The sequence below is a fragment of the Lagopus muta genome, chromosome 4, assembly GCF_023343835.1.
Source record: "Lagopus muta isolate bLagMut1 chromosome 4, bLagMut1 primary, whole genome shotgun sequence".
In the NCBI taxonomy this organism is placed as follows: domain Eukaryota; kingdom Metazoa; phylum Chordata; class Aves; order Galliformes; family Phasianidae; genus Lagopus; species Lagopus muta.
This window is the reverse complement of record NC_064436.1, coordinates 4,250,455-4,272,782: the sequence shown is the minus strand read 5'-3', so window position 1 is coordinate 4,272,782 and position 22,328 is coordinate 4,250,455. Positions and strand designations below refer to the sequence as shown.

The following is a 22,328-nucleotide window of genomic DNA, read 5'->3' as shown; positions in this document are numbered from 1 at the left end:
ACGGGTTGGTTTGTTGTTGTTTTCCAGTTTTCTAATTGCAATTAACAAAACTCCTCCCCTACTCTTTCTTAGTTTTGCACTGTAAAACATAATGGAGGGTTTTGGTTTCTTTTTGTTTGCAGATAGTAATTGTTCATTCATTCTATTTGTTTTCTGAGATTCTCATTCCATGCCTTTGGGAAATTCTTCTGTAGGTCAGTTTATACATTTCCTTTACAGAGAGCATCATGAAATATCTTTTTTACTACATGGTTCCATCTAGGAGCATTTAAACCATGTGCTGGCATCTAGAGGGAATTGTGTTAATGATGATTTGAGTGTTACTGTGGTATATCTGGACAAAGAAATCTGTTAAATTTTCTCCTAGATCCAGTATTTTCATCAAAAGGAACGATTTTTTTTTCATTATGGTTTTGCTCATCATGTACGTTTCTTCAGGTTTGCTTGGAGTCTTTTGCCATGGTCATCACAGTCTTTTTCTTTATTAGCAAAGTACTGTTCAATTAAAAAAGGAGGGAAAAAAAGAGAACAGGGAGAGAGAGAAGAAAAAAAATAGAATTTTCTGTCTCTTGTGAAATACTTGTTGGCAAAACAGTGCCATTAAATTCAGGATACAGGAAGAACTGTAGTTTTTCAAAGAACTATTGGACATACCAAATAATAATACATACTATATTATGACTGTTTTCCTCTTGCATATATATTTAGCTCTTCCCTAAATGTGCTCCAATTAGTTTGACATTGAAGACTTTTAGCCATATATGTTTTCTTTATATTCCTATGTTATATTATGTTCTAGACAAGCTGTTCTGACCAATGTTTTGTATTCTATGTTATGGGAGATATCATTATTTATCTTGCTCAGAACACTTATTTCTGAATCTTTTCATTCGCTCTTCACTTTTCTTCCACGTTGTTTTAAAGCAGATGCCCTCCTCAGGTTCATAGTTGCTTCACAAATAGAAATGTTAACAATTTCACTTACCAGATCTCATTACTTGCACCAGCAGCCAAGGCTTCTTTGGACTGGGGTGACCTTGATCCATTAAGATTTCACATGGCTTGCTACCTTGGCTACTAGACTGTCGAAGGAGCTCTGTTCAAAGCTATGGAACTCAGAAGTTAGCAGTCATTTAAGGAGTGGGATGTGGAGAATGCAATTTATGACCACCTGATTTTGAATTTCAAGCTGTTGAAAGACAACATGCAGCAGACATGCAGTGTTACACAAATGACTTCTCTTAGCAAAGCTGTTGTGGGCTGATGAGCAATAGAAGGACTTAGAGGCAGAAAAGCACATGATTGTTATTGTTATTTGGATCCATGTGAAAGATTCAGTATTCCTTTATGTTCTTTCAATGAGTAACTCAGTGTATACGTGGTGGGAGGTTGATTTTATCCAACTTCAATTTTTTTAAATACTCTGATATATCTAAGATAATTCAATACAAAATAAATATTCTATATAACTGCACGAGAGGGAAATATTCCAGAATCTAACGTGAATAGAATAAAACTATTTACTTGCAAATGTTTTGGGAGAATCTGATTAGTCAATTTATTTCTTTTTATGCTAATGAGAACGAGATTAAATACTTGCCTTTATCTGGCTTTACATATGCACAGTGTACCTGTTATACTGGGGTGTGCATCACTGAATTGATTCTCTGTGACATATCTATTAGGGACTGGGCAAATCTCAAACAGGAACTGCTTCATCAAAAGGAACACAGCAAAATTGTTGTGTTCAGATATTTTCTCAGCATCTTTTCAAGATAGGTACCACCTCTTTATCATTTCTAAAAGGAGACAAAGAAAACTGTGTTTCTCAGGAGATGAGTTTAAAGGTGAAGTGAAAGGAGAAGTAAGCTGTGAAACAGCACACAGAACTGTTTTCTCCCAAAAGCTCTTTCACTGAAGCATTTCTGTTCCCAGTTTCAGAGTGGGTAAATATGTTATTTCAATATATTCCTAACCTTGGGAAACTGGAAGACAATGAGGCAAAGTGTTTGTTAAGGACAAGCTAACTGCGTGATTTATGACATTGTCTATAACCAGAGCAGAGCTAGATTGAGTTGCCAGCCGCATCTAACTCAGAAGATATTCTTTTTATGCTTTTCTTCTCTGATGAGAGGTGTTAGCAGGCTGAAGTTTTATGGAGATGCTGTGAAAAGGTCTCAAAATTGAAAAATGGAATCACAGTGCTGGATGTTCATTTCAGTGACTGCTCTCCTCTATTTTCATTACTGTTTTCTGAAGGAAGAATGCGCGTATCTGTTACGGCTTGATGAATGAAAGATAAAGTAGCTGTTGCCACTCTCTCAGTAGCTTATTTCTCTATGAGTATTTATATATATGCTTAGTTTATGATTTCGCATTCTCTTAAGGAATATAGAAAGTATTATGTCTGCTTTTTTTTTTTTCCCCTCTCTCTCCTTTTTCCTCTAACCTGCTTCTAGTGAAACTTATTTGTGGCTTTAAAATGAAATAAAATTTGTATGTGTATATATATATACACACACGTATATATATTTGTGTATGCATATATATACACATATGTTTAAAATATACATATATGTGTGTTTCACTTTTTCATGAGAAGTTTAATAGGAGCTGAAACTTACTTTTCTAGAAGCCTATCACTAAGAAGAGCAGCAAAGCATTCTGTTAATAGGCAAGGTGGCAAATATTTATGTAATTTTTTTTTTTACTTGTGTAAAATGAGGTAAAAAAAATCTCTGTAACTCTAGTGCTCTTTTGTATTTTGGAATTATAGCTGAGGTATTCTCATATAACACTGTGATCTCAGATCTTGTTCAAATATTATCAACCCTTAAGACTCTGTAGAAAATCAGATGAGAAAGGGAAGATAGACTTCACATAAATAGTTGTTCAGATCATCACTATCCAGACTTCCCATCACTATCATCTAAAGCAGCAACTTTATTCAGTGCATTTGCTTCTCTAAATTTGCAAGATTTGTTTCTTACTGAACTACATTTCCAGTCATTGTAATCTGGTTTTATGGCAGTTAGATAGGAAGGGTGTAAAAGAAAACATGCTGGCATGTTGTAGCATCTTTGATCCATCCAGGTATTATTCAGTAGACAAGATTATTGCATTTATCTGTTGTACTGAACTGATGGTTAAGTTAAAAGAGTTTGTTCTGACTGAAAAGCGAGAGGGAAGAAAAACCTATTTTCCCATGGAATTTCAACTGTACCTCAACTTTCGTGTGCTGTTAGTAACTCCTCAGTAAAATGCATATGCATCACATTTGGAGACGCACATTTCCATTTCTTAACCCTAGTTTCTACTTCTGCATGTCTTTTGATTCCTTTTTTTGGTGATTAACTGCCTCCAAGTGACAGGGCAAGTGCAGCTGTAGGAAGGTATTTCTTGGTGATTGTATGTGTGCTGGTTTTGACAGCATTTGTAAGACTTGTATCTGCAGGATGTTCTTATAGGAGAGCTACCTCCCTTTGAGCACTTTGACTGAGATACTTTGAGGCATCTTCAGACTCGTTCAAAATACTGGCATCTCTTCTCCAGTCTGGCCTGGAATCTTTGCAAGAATGTGTGTCAAAAAGTGCTGCCACCATAATTTCTCCTTTGTGTTCTGTATGACTTTAAATTGACTTGGCTTGCTACACACAGGTTGCGGACTACTTTTCTGCCCTAGTTATCTACCAGACATTGTGGAAGTATAATTAAAGCAGACACAAATCATAATTGTTGATTCTTTTGGCAGTAAAATATTACTTATAGTACTCATTCATTATAATTACCACTACTAACCACATTGCCTCCCAGCATGCTTAAGGAACAGCAAAGAGAGTTGATACTGTGTAAGATGCCATATAAGAAGTCATTACAGAGACTGAATAACACTGGAAACATATTGCTGTTAAACAAGACCACAGCTTTATAGGCTCAGATGACATTATGGCTCATTTTTGTTAGAGGTGTGATTACCAATAATGTCTATGAGCAATTTTTCTGGAGAAGCTCCTGCTGTTTGTCATTAATAATACTTCTGTATCTTCACGTGTAATGTGACAAAAGTGTGTTGGAAATTTTGCTAATTTCCCTTGATTAGCTATGAGAATTGCCTGAAGTTTACCAGCACTTTTTTTTGTCCTTTCATTTTTTTTTGAGGGTTCCAAGAAATAGTTAAGAAGCACATAGGAAAATAATTGTATATCAGCTGCTTGTAATCAAACTGGCTTGTGCACACCTAGCGTAGTTAAGTAAAACAGTTAACCATATGACAGCCAGGTTAAAACCATGGAGAATGTGAGCAGGAGTTTCTCACTTATTGATATGGAACATGTGAAGATATGAACATATCTTTAATTATGAAGATGGGCCTACACTTGGCTTCTGTGCAACTCACATCTGCTTAAAATAGAAAGAACAGAGCGGTCTTTCTCATCACTAATCTTGCAAAAGAAATAGCTGCAATAATTTACACAAAACTGGTTTGATCTGCCTTTGGGTCTGCGTTTGTTTCTGACTGATGTTGTAGACTCCTGAAGAATTGGTTCGGAAAAAAACTTAATTGTATTTAATTTGTTCTTAAAAGCGTTCTTTGTTGTTTCCTTACTGTGGATCCCATGAACTTCAAGACACTTGAGAAGATAAAAGTGCTTTCATTCCTCCCAGGTTAGTTAGATTTTCCAAAATTGTTTTGAAAGATTGCACACACACGTTTTAAAACCCAGTACAGACACTGTAAAATCAACTCTGAATGAAGCAAATTCATTGTTCAAGGGAGAGGCAGGGATTGATGCACTCTTGAAGAACTGTGATGGTGAATGCACACTAAATTTTGTGGTAAGTTTTTGGAAGATGTAGTTCTCAGATAAGAGGAATTGCTGTAGAGGTACCATCTCTCAGCAAAGAAAACATTCACTGCTATGAAGGAGAATGAGACAGCTATGAGTTCACATAGTAACTCTTGTAAGAGAACTAGGCTGTTGGCAATGAGAGAACCTGGTGCTGTTTGAATGGATGCGTGCTCATCTACTCCAGTTAAGCTGCAAAAATGTGCTCACCAGTAGCAGGAAATAAGTGGTTTTTAGAGATAAGTTTGTTGAAGATCATTAAATACCTTTTAGTGAGCATTAATTTCTGCTTGTTATTGTATGTACCCTATCTAAGTCTGTGACAACACATACTGAAAAGTAACAACGAATTTTATTGGCATCAAGAACTTCTGAACTGTGGTAAGCTACAAACAAAAATCAGTCTTTGGAGGGTAAAATAATTTTTAAAATGCATATCTTGTAACTTCCAAAAGATCCTTAATAGAAATCAAATTGAAATGAGAAAGAGAGTGCTTACTACTGTTTACAAGTCATCTTCTTCCCAGCCCCTCTGGAAGCTAGATATACCCTATGAATGCAGTTACAGAGTCTGTGAATTACAGAGAGCTCAGGCAGGGAATTGTTTCATCACCCAGTTACTCACTTAATTTCTAACACAGTGCAGTAACCTTTTTTTTTCTTCTTGAGATGAGTGTAGCAATTGCCTTCTAGATAGATTCTTGTCTGTCCCTCTGCAATGGTATTAAATGCCGTGCTTCCAGGATCTGAAATTATATTAGTATGAAGCTGTTGCTATAATCTGGGGCATATTTGGACTTAATAATATGCAATTCTTAAGAAGATAATCACTTTCCAATTGGACTAGAACAAAATAAAATATGATAGAAGAACTTGCTGTATAAATCAAAAGGGTTCCTGTGAACCTCATGTTGATTGTGAGATGTGTTACTGATCTGCACTTGAAAAGTTGTAATAATAGCGTGTAGGGTATTATTAGGGGAAGAAATGTATTTCTTGGCATTGTAGATCACAACTGAGACAAAGCAGTAAAGCTCACCCTTGTAGTGTATAGATGTGTGGTAATGACAGCACGTTTATTCAGTGAGAGTGACATCTGCTATAAAGAGCTATTTTCTCTAACCTTTGAGATAAAAGGAAATCTTTGTGGTCGTGACTGTAAGAAACTGAAATAAAAAAGTGCTTGCTAGCTTAGAGCAGGATATTCATTGTTTTCATCTATTTCATTTTCTGTTGTCTATTTTCTCTTTGATATATATCTACCTTGTCCTAATCTTAGGGGTGCTGCATATGAAAATATTCTTATCTGCATTTTTTTTTCTTGCCTTATTTTCCCCTGATAATTGCAAACAAGAATATTGGGATATGTTCTGTAGGTTTATTGTTTTGGTTTCAATTTCTGGCAAGATAGCATTGACAGAGTCAATAAATGAATCATGTCTTTGAGCTCCAGTTCCTATGAATTCAAGAAGGACGATGTCTTAGCAGAACACTGGAAATACATGTTTAATTTTTCCCTTCAGTGCGTTACAGCTCGGTTCATGGAGGTCAAGAATTTTTTTTCTTGATTCAAAAGTAATGATGATGTCAAACACACAAAGCATTTTGTGTACACGTCAGCACTGAGATATTGTCTTGAGATGAATTCTTTTCTGAATTTGTCTTCCAAAATGTTTCTTAATCAAAAGGCTCTAATACTTCAAATTGTTGTGTTCTGAAATTCAGTTTTAAAGCAGAGAATTTCCCAAAACTGAATGTAATTTTGCTTCATTTATTTATTGGCTTTTGGTGGTTTTTATTTTCTGAAAACTATAAAACCCCAGAACCACGTGGTTTTGAATGATGAGGGGTTTTTTTTGTTTGTTTTGTTTTGTTTTGTTTTCATTCCTTCTCCCTTCCCTCAGGTTTATATTTGGTCTCTCTTTTTGTCTATTTCATGTATGTTGTGCTGGAATAGTATAGGTCTGGAATGAGTAATTTTTGCAGACTGTGTAGACACATTATTACCTGAAATGCATCTAATTCAGCTAGTTATCTTTTGTATGAAAAAGAATTCTTCAGAAAGTTAGAGAAAGATAGAATTAAGAATTAAACTTGTAAAACTATGGTAACTGTCCTGGTAGTTATAGGAACATAGTAGACCACTTAATCTACCAATGAGCAGATAAGGCTGTGTTTATTGGAGGACAGTAAGTGATAATAAAAATTACATAGTTTGTATGAACTAAAGCTTCACTGTGCTCCATTACTGTGGGGTTTTTTGTTTTTTTTTGGTGTGTAACAGACAACTTTATAAGAAAAAGCATTTTCATTTCCTTAGTATTTAATTTTCCTTTCAAAATTTGCCAGCAATTAGTGTTCCATGTATTGTTTGGGACGTATGGCATTTTCATCTGTTTTTGTCACAGAATCATCTTAGTCTGTGTCAGCTATTGAATATTTTTTGGACATTCTTTACTCGTTGCTGTGAGTCAGCTTTGAAGAATGAAATAGTAAAATGTGACTCTGGTCTTTCATGTGATTTCTTAATCTGAGAACATCACCAATGTTTCTGTTCTCTTTCAGTCAGAAATTCTGTCTAGGATGACCCCTGCCTAGGATTTCCTGAACTCTTAATGACTGAGCTGCTGGACAAATAGCCAGGAGAGAGACTGCTGCGTATCTGACCTGGTTTGTGTACGTTAGGCAGCTGATGTGTGCAGGTCTGTTAAATCACATACAAAAAATTCTGACTTTGCTGTGTAGGAGCAGTGACTCACTGGACTCACTGTGCAGAACTATGAATTATAGAGCAAATTAACTGCATTTATTTTCCTGCATGCTGGCAAAGAAAATCTGAGGGAAAATAAGTTATGAATATACAATGTACGGATGGACACAGGTGTACACAGTATTCTTTCCAAGACTTAAATAAGACTTCAGTTTGCACAGTAGTCACGGATTGAAATCACCATCTATTTCTGCAGCTGCTACCATTGGATGCTTATATGAGGTGATATGAAGCAACGTCTTATTTCTTTGGAGCTGTCATGGGATTGCCATTTCCTTCCATTTATTTGCAGCTGTGCATATCATTCAACTGTGCTAGTGCTCCCTGCACATCATAGCAGGGCAAAACTCAGACCAAGGTGACTGCTGTGAATCTTGTTCTTCCAGTGCTTGGTTTCTGATGGATGAGTGCCCTGTAATTGCAACCACTGGCATGAAGGGATAATCCTTTCTAAAGCCCTCTTGCAATAATTGTGTAAGCTTGCAGTCTTCAGATGTCACATAAAATATTCTATTGAGAATAGGGAGAGAGGACAGACAGACATAATCAGTGCTCTGAAATTTGTAACTAAGGGATCAAAGGGAAATTAATTTCTGTCTTTGGAAGTATGTAAAGTTTAGATCACAGGTCCAGTCTTGTTTATTAAATAATTCTCAGTGTTTTGTTTTCTCAAGATATTCCCTGGGAATATTCAAAATCAGATCTATTTTTATTTTTTATATATAGTGGCTGTGTGTTCATCATGTGTGGCTGTAAATTTTAGATCTGTGTTTTTGCAATGAAAACTTTGGAATGGCACTGCAGCTAACCTGCTGTATTTGTTTAATGAATTTCTGCTGTCACGAGGGTATTTATAAAATCTTATAGGACCTGCTGATGCAGCCTAGGCAGATTTTTTTTTTTGCATCTTAAGGAGATCATTATGCTTCATCTTCCAAGTCTATTTGCAATCTTTAATAATAATTATAATACTTACACAGAAACACAAATTATAGTCCAACATATGTATCTCACAGAAAATAATTATCATTATCCTCTATGTTTGTGAACTACTTTGAAGAATGATGATCTCCCAAAGGTATTGCAGCTTGTATTGCTTTCACTAGCTTTTTTTTTTCTTTTCCTTTCATGACCATTGATGTACCCTCATGCTGCAGATTCAGTATTTTCTCCAGTTTATGGAAGCAGAGGGTCAGGACCAGTGACATGGAGTCATCTGAACTACGTGCCTCAAATGCAACCACTTGGAAAATGGAAAAAGTAGAATCATCTCAGTGTATGTATTGTCTGCTACTAGCAACACCTAAGAACCGTTGATACAAATGATATGCTTGCAGTACACACATTTTTGAGTCTGTCATTTGCACTTGTAAGGGAAAAATATAATGCTATACCACTGTGAACTGGCACTCTGAATGCTTTCATCCTACTTCATAAAGAAAAAGTGTAAAATATTCTTTGTGGACTGTAAAACTTGCCAAGTCAGAGTTAAACTTGAGACAAAGAAAGTGAAGATCTTTCTGATGTCTTTCTGCTCTTCTGTGCTCTTCACTGGTAATGTAACTGTGCTCTGGACAACTGTGCTCTATGTCTAACCCACTGTCATGCTGGAACAGCTACTGCACAGCTAGCCTAGCTGATTCAAATGCCATTAGTTGAATAATCTTCTCATTTTTCTTCTTTGTTTTCATTAGTCTATGACAGAAATCTGATGTTCCACAAGAGTTCAATTAGCTAAGACCACAATTTGTCTGTGCCCTAACTGCTAATGTACTGTAGTTTTGATTTGTTGCGTTCATCAAGACTGGGCTACAATCCAATTTAAGAAAAATGTATTGATTTATACCTTTAAACTCTTTTGTACCCTGAAGTATCTCCTACTTTCAGAAATCCTGAAATGGTCAAGTGTGAGCTGTGCAAATTATTTCCAGTGGTATCTGATTGACCTGGACAACAACATCATAGAGTGGTATGGGTTGGAAGGTCCATTTAAGATCATTTAGTTCCAACTCCCTGCTATAGGCAGGGACACCTCTCTCCAGACCAGGCTGCTCACAGCCCCATCCAGCCTGGCCTTGAATGCTCCCAAGGAGGGGGCATCCACAGCTTTTCTGGGCAAGTCAGCAAGTTACAGATGGTGGAAGAGCATTGCTAGGTGTTAGAATTTAGTTGTTTCTGCACTGAGTTGCACCTCCAGGCTTAGGAAACATTACAACATGTACTACCTAATAACATGTCCTTTTGAAACGATTTGTTGCCAAGAAAATAATGGGAACAGTGCACATATTGCCATACTTTTTTGAGCTATTTTTTAAAAGATAAGATTAAATAGCGGATTGAACTATTATTTACAATTTAACAGGATTTCACTAGTAAATACGTTGTTCGACAGTCACTAAGAAAGAAGTGCAAATTTGAAAGTTCCATCAAAAATAAAGGTATCAAATGTATCTTACATGTAGGCTACAGGGTGATAGAAAAAAGAGTTGCTGCTCAAGAGGCAAAAGCATGACTAGAAAATCTGCTAGGAAAAATCCTGAGCAATGGACTGCATATAAATTGAAGTGTGCTGGAGAAATTACACAGATCCTCTGAATCTTAGCTATGATTCTAAACAGTGTTGCTGTGTTAAGATGTTTTACTTAATTATTTTTAGGCATACAATACCAACATACATATAAATATTTAGAAAATTGGGAGTGTATTACAAGATCATGACTTTAAAACATTATTTTTTTTTCCAAGCTACATCTTACAATGCATTGATGTAGGTTTCATTCCACTTTTCTTTTTAATCTTAAATTAATTGAGATAGTCAGATCAGCTTCAGTGTAGGTGCTGGTTAGTGTTATTCATAATGGGAACAAACAGGGTCAAAAACAACCTGTTCATGTAGGCTATGTAAATGATCAGATGCTACATCACTGTTTTTTAAAGGTATTTACGTAATTTTTAACACAGGATTTTTATTTTAACTATGGTGTGTAAAATAAATGATAAAATTAGCTGTTAAAGCCTAGTCAGACTGTTTCTCCCTTGAAGTTGTGTACGCACAAGCTTCCTATGTGCCACATGGAAATAAATAATTCTCTTTTTCATACATTAATATAACTTCTGATTCTTGATGGCCTGAATAATTTGGATCCTTACAAAGTCTGGATCAGATTGGCTTTGAAAGGAAAAAAGTTCAGTGGGGCACAGCTGGTTGTGTACAGTGAGATAATGGGATTGAGATGTTCTTCAACCTTGCTGTGCAACTCAGAATTGCAACTTGCTGCCATCTAAGGTTCAGGGTAGTAAATATATCTCCCTGACGTTCACTTTCCTAGTATTTCTTTCAGCTACATTTATAGGCTGGCAGAAATACCCTGTACCTTTGTCCTTTGCTGCAGGATTTCTCTTAAGTCTGTTGCTCAAATGCTGAAGTTCCCTATAACTCATAGACGAATTTCACGTTGGTCACAGTAATCCTTTTCTGATTTTTCTGGGCCTGGGAATATGCTGAGAAGAGGCAGTAGATCTCAGACGTTTAGGCACAAACTGTCTGATGAAATGTTGTAGATGCCTGGACATAAGCCAGCTGTTTGTGTTTCCATTGCATTCCAGGAGAAAAATAGGGGAAGAGTAGGACATAACTCCTCTCTTCCTGCAGGGCTAAAGCTGTGCAGATAAATAATATTCTATAAAAGTCAATGTCTCTTATGACCATAAAAGGAGGCTTAGATGTATAATTTGGAAGTGGAACTCTCCTTTCTGTTTAAAATAGAACTTTTAGTCTTCCGAGTTGGACACACAGGACCAAACACAGCTGATCAAACAAATAAGTTGAAGCTCAACAAACTGGCACTTTTCATGGACTTGATTTCATGGGAAGATTTCTGACTACCTCAAACAGAGCTGCTAACATCCATTGCAGGAGGCACTCTTCCAAAAACAAGCTCTATTGGCAGTTCCATTCAGACTGGGGTGGGTTTCCTATTTTCTCTGTAAGGAACGCTGCCTCTTCTAATCCATGCTCTTCATCCTTTTAAAGGGTGTATGCTATTTATATAAAGGTGCAAAACATAATTAGTGTCCCAGCCATCAGTGTGTAACATGATTATTTCTGCTACATTAATATTTCAGCTAATTCATCATAATATTCACCCCCGTTAACCCCAGAGACTGGATTCCTTCACAGATGTCTAATTGTTTTTGCACTTAGTGAAAGCAGTAAGAGAAGAGGAGATTTTATATTTTTAATGCCAAATGAAATAGAGATCAGGGCATAATATTTTACAAATGTTGCTGAATGAAACAGAATAGGTTTATTGTCAGGTAATGTCAAGCCCTGCAATACCTTGTCCTTTTGCCTTTCTGGAGGAATTTGCCCCTTTAGTTAAGCAGAAACTAATATATAAAATAAAATTTTATATATAAATTATATATATATATATAAAATAAAAATTACTTGCCTTTCTTTCTTGAAGGTGACTGATCCTGAAGAAAAGGATGGAGCTTAGTTTCTGCCTACTTGAAAATAATGTAGGACATCCAAACCTAGGACTTGTGTAAAGCACTTCCAGGTCACACATCGCAGAGTAGTCTGACAGTGACATGGGAGTTCATGTTGGCACCATGTGGTGAGTGTGGGAGAAACCTTATACATAGGAGACAAATCTGTGTTGTTTCAACCCACTATGAGTGGCTCATATTTTGAGGGAACTTCTGTGTTTGCTGTAGGCTTTGACATTGTGATAATTTGGCTGGGATATTCCCTTTTACCTTGTGTCATACTTCTACCAGGGCTGCTATGAAATTCACATTCCTTGTTCTGTGAACATGTTTTAAAAAGAAAAAAAAAAAAAAAAGGAGGAAAGAAAAAGAAAAGAGAATAGAGATCTTCTAAAGATATTCCTTGCCTATAAAAGCGTAGCTTTTCAGATGCATCATTTCATAGGGTTGCTTTGAAAGAGGAATATACTAATGTGAATAAACATGGCTTCTGCCTGCTTCACACACTGGTTGCCTTAGTAACTGCAACATAGTGCATCTGAAGTGTTCTGATACCCTTAAAAGGGAGTTTCAAGGAAGCAGATGGGTAGTGATTATCATCGGTTGGCTCAATTAGACCAGAAGATTGTGTAGCACTGAAAATAGTACCTTCAATTACTTCCAAATTCACTTGGAACAATGTTTTCATTGTGCCCATTTTATATGTATGTCATTGCATTTGTGGGTTTCCCTGTCTGTAAGATGAGGAAAGATGTAACTTCTCTATATTCTCTCTTTAGCAGAAGACCAGCTTGATGGCTTTAGTTTATTTTCAGTAATTTCCTCGTTACCAGCCGCTTGCTGATGTCATGAACTAAGGATGTTAATATGCTAAAAACTTAGTCATCTCTAACAAACAAAAATATTCATTTAGAGAAATGCTACAGTTATTAAATTTGAAAACAAAGACAAATTAAAGGCAATACTGAAGTGAACAGGCAGTGAAAAGGGAGCAAAGGAAAAGTCTGGTACTTGGAACTTAGATATTTTTGTAGAATATGGGTTCTTCTCTAGAAGGGAACTGCATTACCTTTTTTTTTTTTTTTTTTTTGAGGACAAAAAAGAAACATGGAAAAATTTCCTAAATAATAAGCTTGCTAACTTACCTAGGGTAATTTTGTTATTATAATTTGATATAAATATAATTTGTTTTACTATAAATTTATTCCAAAGTAAATGAAAGGAAACTGAATGTTGAGATTACTGCTATTTCTTTAAAGAAATAAGTTTATTTATGGCTCACTGGAAGGAAAATTTTCAGAGTGTTAAATAGTCTATAAAATTTGGAAAAAAAAAAATTGGGAACTAAATTCAAAATTACTGGTAAGGAAAAAGAACTTGTGTAGTAGAAACATTCTCCATAGGAAATTAAAACCCTCCTCGAACAGCGTATTTGTCTTAATCACACGTGTACATATATCAGAAGAGCAGAGTTGCAGTCCTTTTATTGGATCAAGTCCCTTGAATGAAAACTCTCCATGCTTTGCATCTTAGCAGTGTCAGGTCCTACACTTTGTCAAGTATTACGCAGTCAGGCTCCACATTTAAACACAGCATGGTAGCAAACTCAGTAGTAGTAATGGGTGTCCTCCACACAGCAGAGCCTGAAAGCTATGTTTTGCTGAAAAAGGAATTAGGGATCCCAGGAGTTTTGGACACAATCACCATATTGGAAAGAGTAAGGGATCATTCATTTTTTTCCCAGTTGATTTCTTGAAGTGATTTATGTATGTGCTGTCTCTGTTCCTCTGTCTTTCTCATGCTGACTCAAATGCTCTGATTACAGCTTGTTTACACTGCTGGAATGACAGTATGCCTATTTGTGGCACACCTTTGTATCACAGAATCATAGAATTGTTTGAGTTGGAAGAGACCTTTAAAGGTCATGTTGTCCAACTCCCTCTCATATTGAACAGGAAACTGAAGGGGATTGAGGTATCAGAACACAATTAAATGCATTGAGTTAGAAAGAGAAGATGCCAGCAGGCACAAATGCTGAGTGGCTCTCTTTACGCCTTTACTCCTGGTCATTGAAAAAGAAAAGGTTAACTAAATTTAACTACCAGAAAGATTATGCTGGTAAACTGTAGAGAGAAATTGAAAGATTGTGACTCTGTTGGTACTTGAATCTGAACGGACTGTCCTCTAAGTTTCCCTAGCACTTCAGAAGACGTAACCTTCTGTGTAAAAATTGCTTATCTTCACAGGATTCCAGAATGGCGGGATCAGAATGTCTCTGTGTCCATCTGGCTCAACCCCAGCTACAGGAGGGCCACCCAGAGCAGTCTGCCCAGCCCACGCTCACGTCCCGTGTTTGGGAAATCTCCAAGAGAGACTCTCAACTCTTCTGGGCAGCGTGTACCAGTGCTTTGTCACTTGCACAGCACGTAAGTGCTTCCTGATGTTTAGCCATAACACCCTGTGTTCAGGCTTCCCGCTACCACTTGTGCATATCATGGGCACCGCTGAACAGAGCCTGGCTCCATCTTTGCACTCTCTTGTCAGGTATTTATAAGCGTTGATAAGATCTTCACCAAGCTCTCCAGTCTGAACAGTTCCAGCTCTTTCAGCTTCTCCTCAAAAGGAGAGGTGATCGAGTCCCTCTATCATCTTAGTGGACCTCTACTGGATTCTCTCCAATATGTCTCTCTTGTAGTAGAGGCCCAGAAATGGTCACATTACTCCAGATGTGGCCTCACCAATGCAGAGTAGAGGGGCAGGATCACCTCTCTTGACTTGCTGGTAACACTCTGCACGCTTGGCTTTGTGCAGCCAACAATACTGTTTGCCTTCTTAGCAGCAAGGGCATGTTACTGGCTCATGTTCAAGTTGGTGTCCACCAGGATTCCTAAATCTTCTTATACACAGCTGATTTCCAGCTGGGTGGCCCCCAACATGTCCCGATGCCTGGGTATGTCCCCCCTCAGGTGCATGATTTTCATCTTGAACTGCTTGTTGAGTGTCATGAAATCCTTGTCAGCACACCTATCCAGCTTTTCAAGGTCCCTCTGGATGACAGCATGAACCTCTGGTGAGTCAGCCACTCCCCTAGTTTCATGTAATCTGTGAATTTACTGCAAGTTGATTCTACATCATTGTTGAGATCACTCATGAAGATGTTACTCAAAATGAACCAGCGTTGAGCCCTGGTGTACTCCCTCTTGGCTTGCACCACTGATCATTACTCTCTGGGCCTGGCTGTTCAGTTTGTTTTTAATCCACCTAGCTGTCTGCTCACGCAGCCTTCACCACTTCTCTATTGGGATGATATAAAGGGCAGTGTCAAAGGACTTATTGAAGTTCAGGAAGAGAGTATCTACTTTTCTCCCTTCATCTCTCAAACTGGTTGTTCCTTTGTAGGAGCTTATCAGCATGGGCAAGTCCATGCTGACTTCTCCCAACAATTTTCTTGTGTTTCCTCTGGAAACGGTTTCCAGATTAGCTTTTCTATGATTTCTTAGGGGAGCAAGGCAAGTCTGCGTGGCTGCAGTCCCCCTGTAGATAGGAGTAATATTTACTTTCTTCCATTAATTTACAGACATGTCCAAGTTGCCACAATTGAACAAAGAGTATAGAGAGATGCCCAAGCAGCAACTTACAGAAGACACACATGAGAAATGGGGTTTGTGAATTTGATCGTTATCTCCACATATCCTTTGAAAACATCCAAGAACTCTCTTACTGTTGCTGAAGCTTTGCAGCAGTGGCTGTCAGTAAAGACCTGGCTTCATAGAGCCAGGAGTATGAGGTGAGTGCCCACAGAAATGCGGTAGACTTCTGTAACACTAAGGTTAACTTCTTCTAAAGACAGACATGTAGAAATCATGTGAAATCATGTCATTCTCTTTATCTTATCCATGGGCTGGGGAAGCTGGTAACACAGTAAGCCTGCTTTTGCAGCTCAATCCAACAGAATACAATGGCATGACTTCCAGTGATGTAAATCTCTCAGGCACCTTTACAGCTTTGCTGACTTTGAGAAGCAGAAAAATGTGCAAGGACTCTTGGCTAGGGAGGAGTCTGCAGGTCTCAATTGTTGTTTTAATGGCATTGGTTTTGAATGGATTAGATTCTTGCTCAGCTGATGAGTTGAAGAGAGAAAAGCATTATGGATAAGATGCAGAATTTAAACTAAGTTATGGAAGTGAATATCACAGGACTTTCATGCAGATTAGACATCTTAGTTGTCCTCGGTAAGGGTAGAATAGTAAGCTTAGACACAAATATATGCTAAGTAAGAAGAATAACTTAGGTAGGATGAATCACCTCACAAGGTTTCGCTGCCTCCCTTGATTAGATAAAGCATCCAATACTGTAATAGAAGAATGATGAATGCTATAACAATTCCTAGAATAGAAAATAGGCACTGTAATTGTAACTGCTATTACATTTAGAATAACAGACACAGTTTCAAATGATGTATGGTCCAATATGTATGACAAACCACACAGGGAAAAAGAATGCACATAGTTAATGAATTGAGGAACATTGGAAATTAAGCCTATTGTGGCAATTTTAATGGCAGACTTTTGAAGTGTTGAGATTTGACTTAGAGTTTGGACTATTTTCCTTATTTTAAGATTTCCCCAGTGTTTAAAATTAATAAAATTTGTCTGCTTTGACACTGCCAATTCATTTATTTTAATTTGCTGTTAACATGACATGAGCTCCCAGAGAGTTTTTTTGAGAAATAGTTGGAGCACTTATTAAAAAGAGTTATAAATCCTTTAAAGAACTTGTTTGAATTAAAATGCCACTAACCAAAACCTATCTGAACAGCAGTCAGTTTTTTAAAATGAAACTAATTGAAAGGCCTTTTATTTTCTTGCTGAGAGTATGCCTGGAGCAAAATTGCTTAGAGGACAACTTACTGCAGTTTGTTATGTTCACTTATTATAGAAGAGCTATTAACGAGATCAAGGTAAGAATAAGCCTCCCTGTTGCTTGCTATCCCATTTTGGATGGTTACAGAAACACATAGTTATCCTTAATGATTTCAGAGAAGATTATCTGTCTTTGTTGCTGTTGCTTTTGTGTGACTAGCAATAGCTATTTTCTGTCTTCTCCATTTCTGATCGCTGCCTTTTAAGTGCATTAGCAGCTCCCTTGATTTTAGCGCTCTGTGACAGATGGAAATTGAATCACAAGTGCTCGGTAGCCTGGTCTTCCTCAACAGTTCACATCACATGAAAATCCATCCTTGTATCTGTCCTTGTGCCCCTTGATATCATTAGGCCCAACTCATCACCCACTGCTCCTTTGCCTTTGATGGAAACCTGTGTGTGCTCAAATAGTGTAAAGATGGTCCCAGCTGCCATGCAAAGACAAATTCTGTTAGTTGATATTCATATGTCTGTATTGATATTAACAAGACTCCGCTAGTAGCAATAAATCAGTAGGCTGGTAGCTTTCATAGCAAAAGCAGAAATTTATGTTAAACACAACTGCAACAGTGTATAAAAAAAAAAAAAGCAAAATGAGAAAAAAAATATATGCAGGAGAGCCTCTAGCTTTTTCAGAATAAGATCAATACACCTTCATTTGTATACATTTCAGAAACAAGAAGATCTCTGTCGAACTAGCATGCATAAAAAGCTAGCAAATAAGTATTGAAAGGAATGTGTCAAAGTTGCACCCATTGTCAAATCCCACTGGAAATGCCTTTTCAAGATAAACTTAATTTTACAATTCCTGCTGGACTATGAGATAGTCAGTACAAAAACACCCATAAGAATAACTTTGTGCTTTTGAAATAAAGTCAAAACCAAATTAACATGCAATTTACCATTTAATTCTTGAACTTTATTATGAATTCATTTTGTATAGGCTCCCTATCTTCCCTATTACTACCTTAGGATGATTTCTGAAATAATTTTTTTCTTTTTCTTGCAGTAAAAATAATTCAGGACAAAAACATACCCACAGACCTTTTGTTCTGTGTTTTTCTTTGTATGGATATGCATTTAGGTATGTTCCACTGGAAGTAATGCCTATTTATTTCCACAACAACAACAACAAAACATTATTGAATACAGTCAATTCTCAGCCACAAAACTTTTTGAAATTTTTCAAACATACTCACCACCATTAGCTGTAGATTTTCACCAGCAATGAGAAACTCTATGGCACACTTGTAAAAACCTGCACCAATGAAGGTGATCCACTATTGCTGTCACCATTGCCACTGCTGAAATGCACCACCCACTGTCTCGCTGTGCTCACAGCCACTGTTTAGTCTCCATCAACATTCAGCAAGTGTCAACAAATATCAGTGGGTGCCATTTTTCCCTGCACGGAGCTGAGTGGCACAACTTTGCTCCAATTCCACATCAGACATCATTTTGTCAGAATGCCCCTCTGCTGCCATCTGTCACATGACAACAGCATGTAAAGGAGTTTTGGTGGTTAGGTTCAATCTCTACTGCCGTACCACCAACATTCACCTCTGACCTTGTGCCCAATATCATAACATAGGAAGCATTACTTCTGAAACAGCCATCATACATATCATCTATAAATCTACATGCATATATGCTTACTTACATACATATTACTCCTGTGTTTTTCTTTTTTGTATAGCCCATCCCTCTCGGGAAACAAGCTTTTTGAACTAGACTTACTGCTACAATTTCTGCTCTTTTAGATGCATGCCACATGTCTGTAGATTTTACGGTCACAAGGTACCGCTATAATTTTCTTCTCTGATTTATGAGCCAGTAAAATCTTGATTTCCACTGAAAGGTTCAAATCGTAAAGGTGATAAAATGAAAAATAATCTTTTAGAGAGGTATCCAGTTCCAATTTCTAGACTTGTGGCAAGGAATCTACTTTTAAGAAATCCCGTTTTGGCAATTGACTCCTTAACCTAACCTCTTTCTTATCTCTAAGAAGTTTTTGTCTAATCTCAACTTTGATGTGAGTCTAAAAGATACTCTACTCTCCATCATTATGCCTCTGATCACCCCTTTCCGTGAACTCTAAGTGTACTCATTCTGCTCTGTGTGAAGAGCAGGAGAATGGTATCTGAGAAGTGTTGAGGATGTGATGTAACCTATCATAGATGTTCTTTTTACTTTTTTTTTTGATTCCTCATACTGTAATGTTCCCCCAAATAAGTCAAGAAATGCCACTCAACTGTTCAGACCAGAAAATCCAGACAACTTTTCACCATGCTGAAATTAACATTTTGATTTCGTCAGTAGACAAACACGGATATTGTTGATTGATGGCAAGTTATGCTTTCTGAATGTGGTATGACTACCACACTCATAGAAAACATTGTTGAAAGGCACTTTGTACTGTAGCCTTATTGCTTTTTTTTTTTTTACTTCATGTTTATATTACAAAGAAATAAGAATTAGGCTTAATGTAAACAGTTGAACATGAAAACATCTGCAGTGTGTAAATTCAGAGATTACTGAAGTAATGCATTCATATTTATGCTGAACTAAAACTTATGATACCTTATTTATAGAATCAAAGTGTTAAGAACCATGATGCTATATGTTATGTTTTCTTATGCAATTATTTATTTTGCAAGCACTATTAATATTAGTGTTGATTCTCTGCTTGCAAACCTTCTACCTCACATCCTTATCTCTTACAGGAACACTATGCAGATTCCTATTGCTACAGAATTATATTGTTGTGAGTGTGATGACAAAAATTAACCAAGTGAAAGCATTTGTTGTACATTTTTGCAAAATACTTGAAAGTTAGTTTAAAATGTCATAGTGTGTGTCAAGTGAAAAGTGAAACATTTCAAGCACAATTTTGTATTCAAAGCATTAGTTTTTATCTTCTAACAAATCTGAGTTTAATTTGAGGTGAACTGCTAGTTTGATTCATGAAATTATTTGAGTCAGGCGACTTGGAAAGACAGCTTGGTACGCACTTGCAAGATATTTCATAACTCAAACACTGTATGCCCTAGAAAGGAATATCATTTTGCATTTTTTAGAGTAAGTCAGTGAAATTTCTCAAGTTATATTTGCAAAAGAGCAGGCAACATAATCACAGTTAGTTTATAAGCTAAATAATTATGAACTTATTTGAATTGCAAATGCAGAAAAGCTAATAAGACCTCTAATTCTTCAGTGACAAATCCTAGCCTTTTGCTGGATTTACACTCTTGATAAAAAATACTTCAGCATGAACACTAACAATAGCAGTAGTCTGACTTTGGAAGAGAAGGGAAATCAAATTTGATCTCACGTGCTGCATGACTTCCGAGTCAGCTCTTAGGTTTGAGCCAACAATGGGAATTCCAAAACAAAAAGCAATGAACAATCAGAGGTAGCTAACTCTGGGTGAGCTTCAAGCTGTCTCTGAAGGAGCTTTTTTATCTTGTATTTTTGACTGGCCAGGTTATTCCTACTTACACAAGTTTCGGAGAGCAGCTCTAAGTCACAATCTGATTTCATGAGCTACAGGCAAAAAAAAAAGTCTGTTTGCCTATTTCAGGGAAAAGGGAGCAGTTGCTGCAGATGAAAAACTCATGGACAAGTATGTTAATGCTGCTAAAGACTTTGTAATGCTCAGCTGAGCTGGGTTCATGTGGAAGCTGAAGTGACTCTAGCCAGTTCTAGCCATGCATTTGTAATAGTTGTGTTCCTGGCATTTTCATTTTGGGTTCAGTCAGAAGGAAATTTGTTCAATCCTTGCCATTTGTTGCCTGTAAAATAATTTAAATAACCATTTTATCTATGATTTTCAGAAATTGCTCTGAAGAGATCGTGGCCTTTGGTGGCCAGATTTACTTGCTAATATTTTGTTATCCTTTCCAGATCCATGATTTTGTGACAAATGAAGTATAGTAACAACATCCTGATACTTGAATTTCACAACATCCAGTTCAAAATAAATAAATTAAAATACGTAGAGAGGAAGATACATAAAAGCATTTATATGTCATGTCCTGGGTAGAAAATCAAAAGTACTTCAAAAAACTTCAAATTGCTCATTTAAGTAGAGCGCAATAGTAGTTTAAGTGATATAAATATATTCTCAAAATCTGTAAATTCCTATAATTCATCAGTGAAGAGGAATTAAAACATGAATAGATCAATAAGGCTACTGAGATGACCGTGGCAAAAGATAATTTGTCTTACAAAATGGGATTGAATAAACTTTATTATTTTTTTTCCTTCGAAAGCAAAAGGCAACAGAGAAATTGATAAATAAAAACTGCAGAGGAAGTAGAGCACTGGATGGGAGGGACGTAGTGGATTGGAAGCTTGAAGAAAGTTAAATCACTTAGAAGCTTTGATAAGGTTAGTTTGTTTACTATTAGCACAAGGGTGTACTTACTGGAAACATGATGGGAACAAGAACCATTTACCTTTTCTAATTATTTTAACTGTATTTTAAAATCTCTGTAAGTTGTCAAAAAGTTGAAGAACCTTTTTGAGAATGTATGTAGTGCCATACCAAGAGGAAATCTGCAATACCAAAGGTAAATACAAATGGAGGTGTGGGGTGGGAAAGAGCATTTCTATGATGTGGTAGTATCTGAAAATTAAATCAAAGATTTGGGAAGATTTATCTGGAAACAGATGAATTAGAAATTAAGTAATACATTTGAAATGTTATCTGATTTAGAAGGGCTCTTTAGTTTAATAACATGGTTCTCAGTTAATTTGTCAAGCCCCGTTGCATGATATCACCTGAGGAATGTATATCTGGCATTCTCAGATTAATGAATCAACACAATCCTGCAATTCTGCAGTTAACTTTGTATTTTTACTTAATGTACAAATGACTGTTCGTTAGTGACCATTGTCACTTCTAGGAGTTTTTTAAATCCATAAACACCTTCACACCTCAGATGAGTTTCTATTAGCGTCCAGTGTTCAATGACCCTTGATCAAACAGTCCAAACTTGTTACCTGGTATGCCTATGATGCAGGCATGCTGTTTTATTTTAACAATAGGAAAAGTGATTAGGTACCACCAAAACCAGTAGAACCAGTAAAACTTTTAATTATTTGTGAAGATAACATATTCCAGTATAGTTCTAATTGCCTTCACCTGTGCTCTCAGGGCTGACTGGGTCCTTTCCCCAGGTGTTCAATCAGTGGTTCAGGCCCTGGCTCAACAGTTACCATACCTATTAATATTTACTTAATGTACATAATGCAGAGTTCCCAGCTTGTGTTCAGAGATGCACAGCTAAGCTA

General features: G+C 36.7%; 1 long non-coding RNA gene across 2 annotated transcripts in view; it reads left to right on the top strand.

Annotated features, from left to right (window-relative positions):
* The window catches only part of LOC125692178 (uncharacterized), a 59,262-nt gene that overhangs the window by 23,070 nt on the left and 13,864 nt on the right, over positions 1–22,328 (top strand). For both annotated transcript variants that reach the window (XR_007376502.1, XR_007376501.1), the window contains exons 7-8: positions 8,775–8,893; positions 14,358–14,537. This is a non-coding gene — a long non-coding RNA (uncharacterized LOC125692178). The remainder of the gene's footprint in view (positions 1–8,774; positions 8,894–14,357; positions 14,538–22,328) is intronic.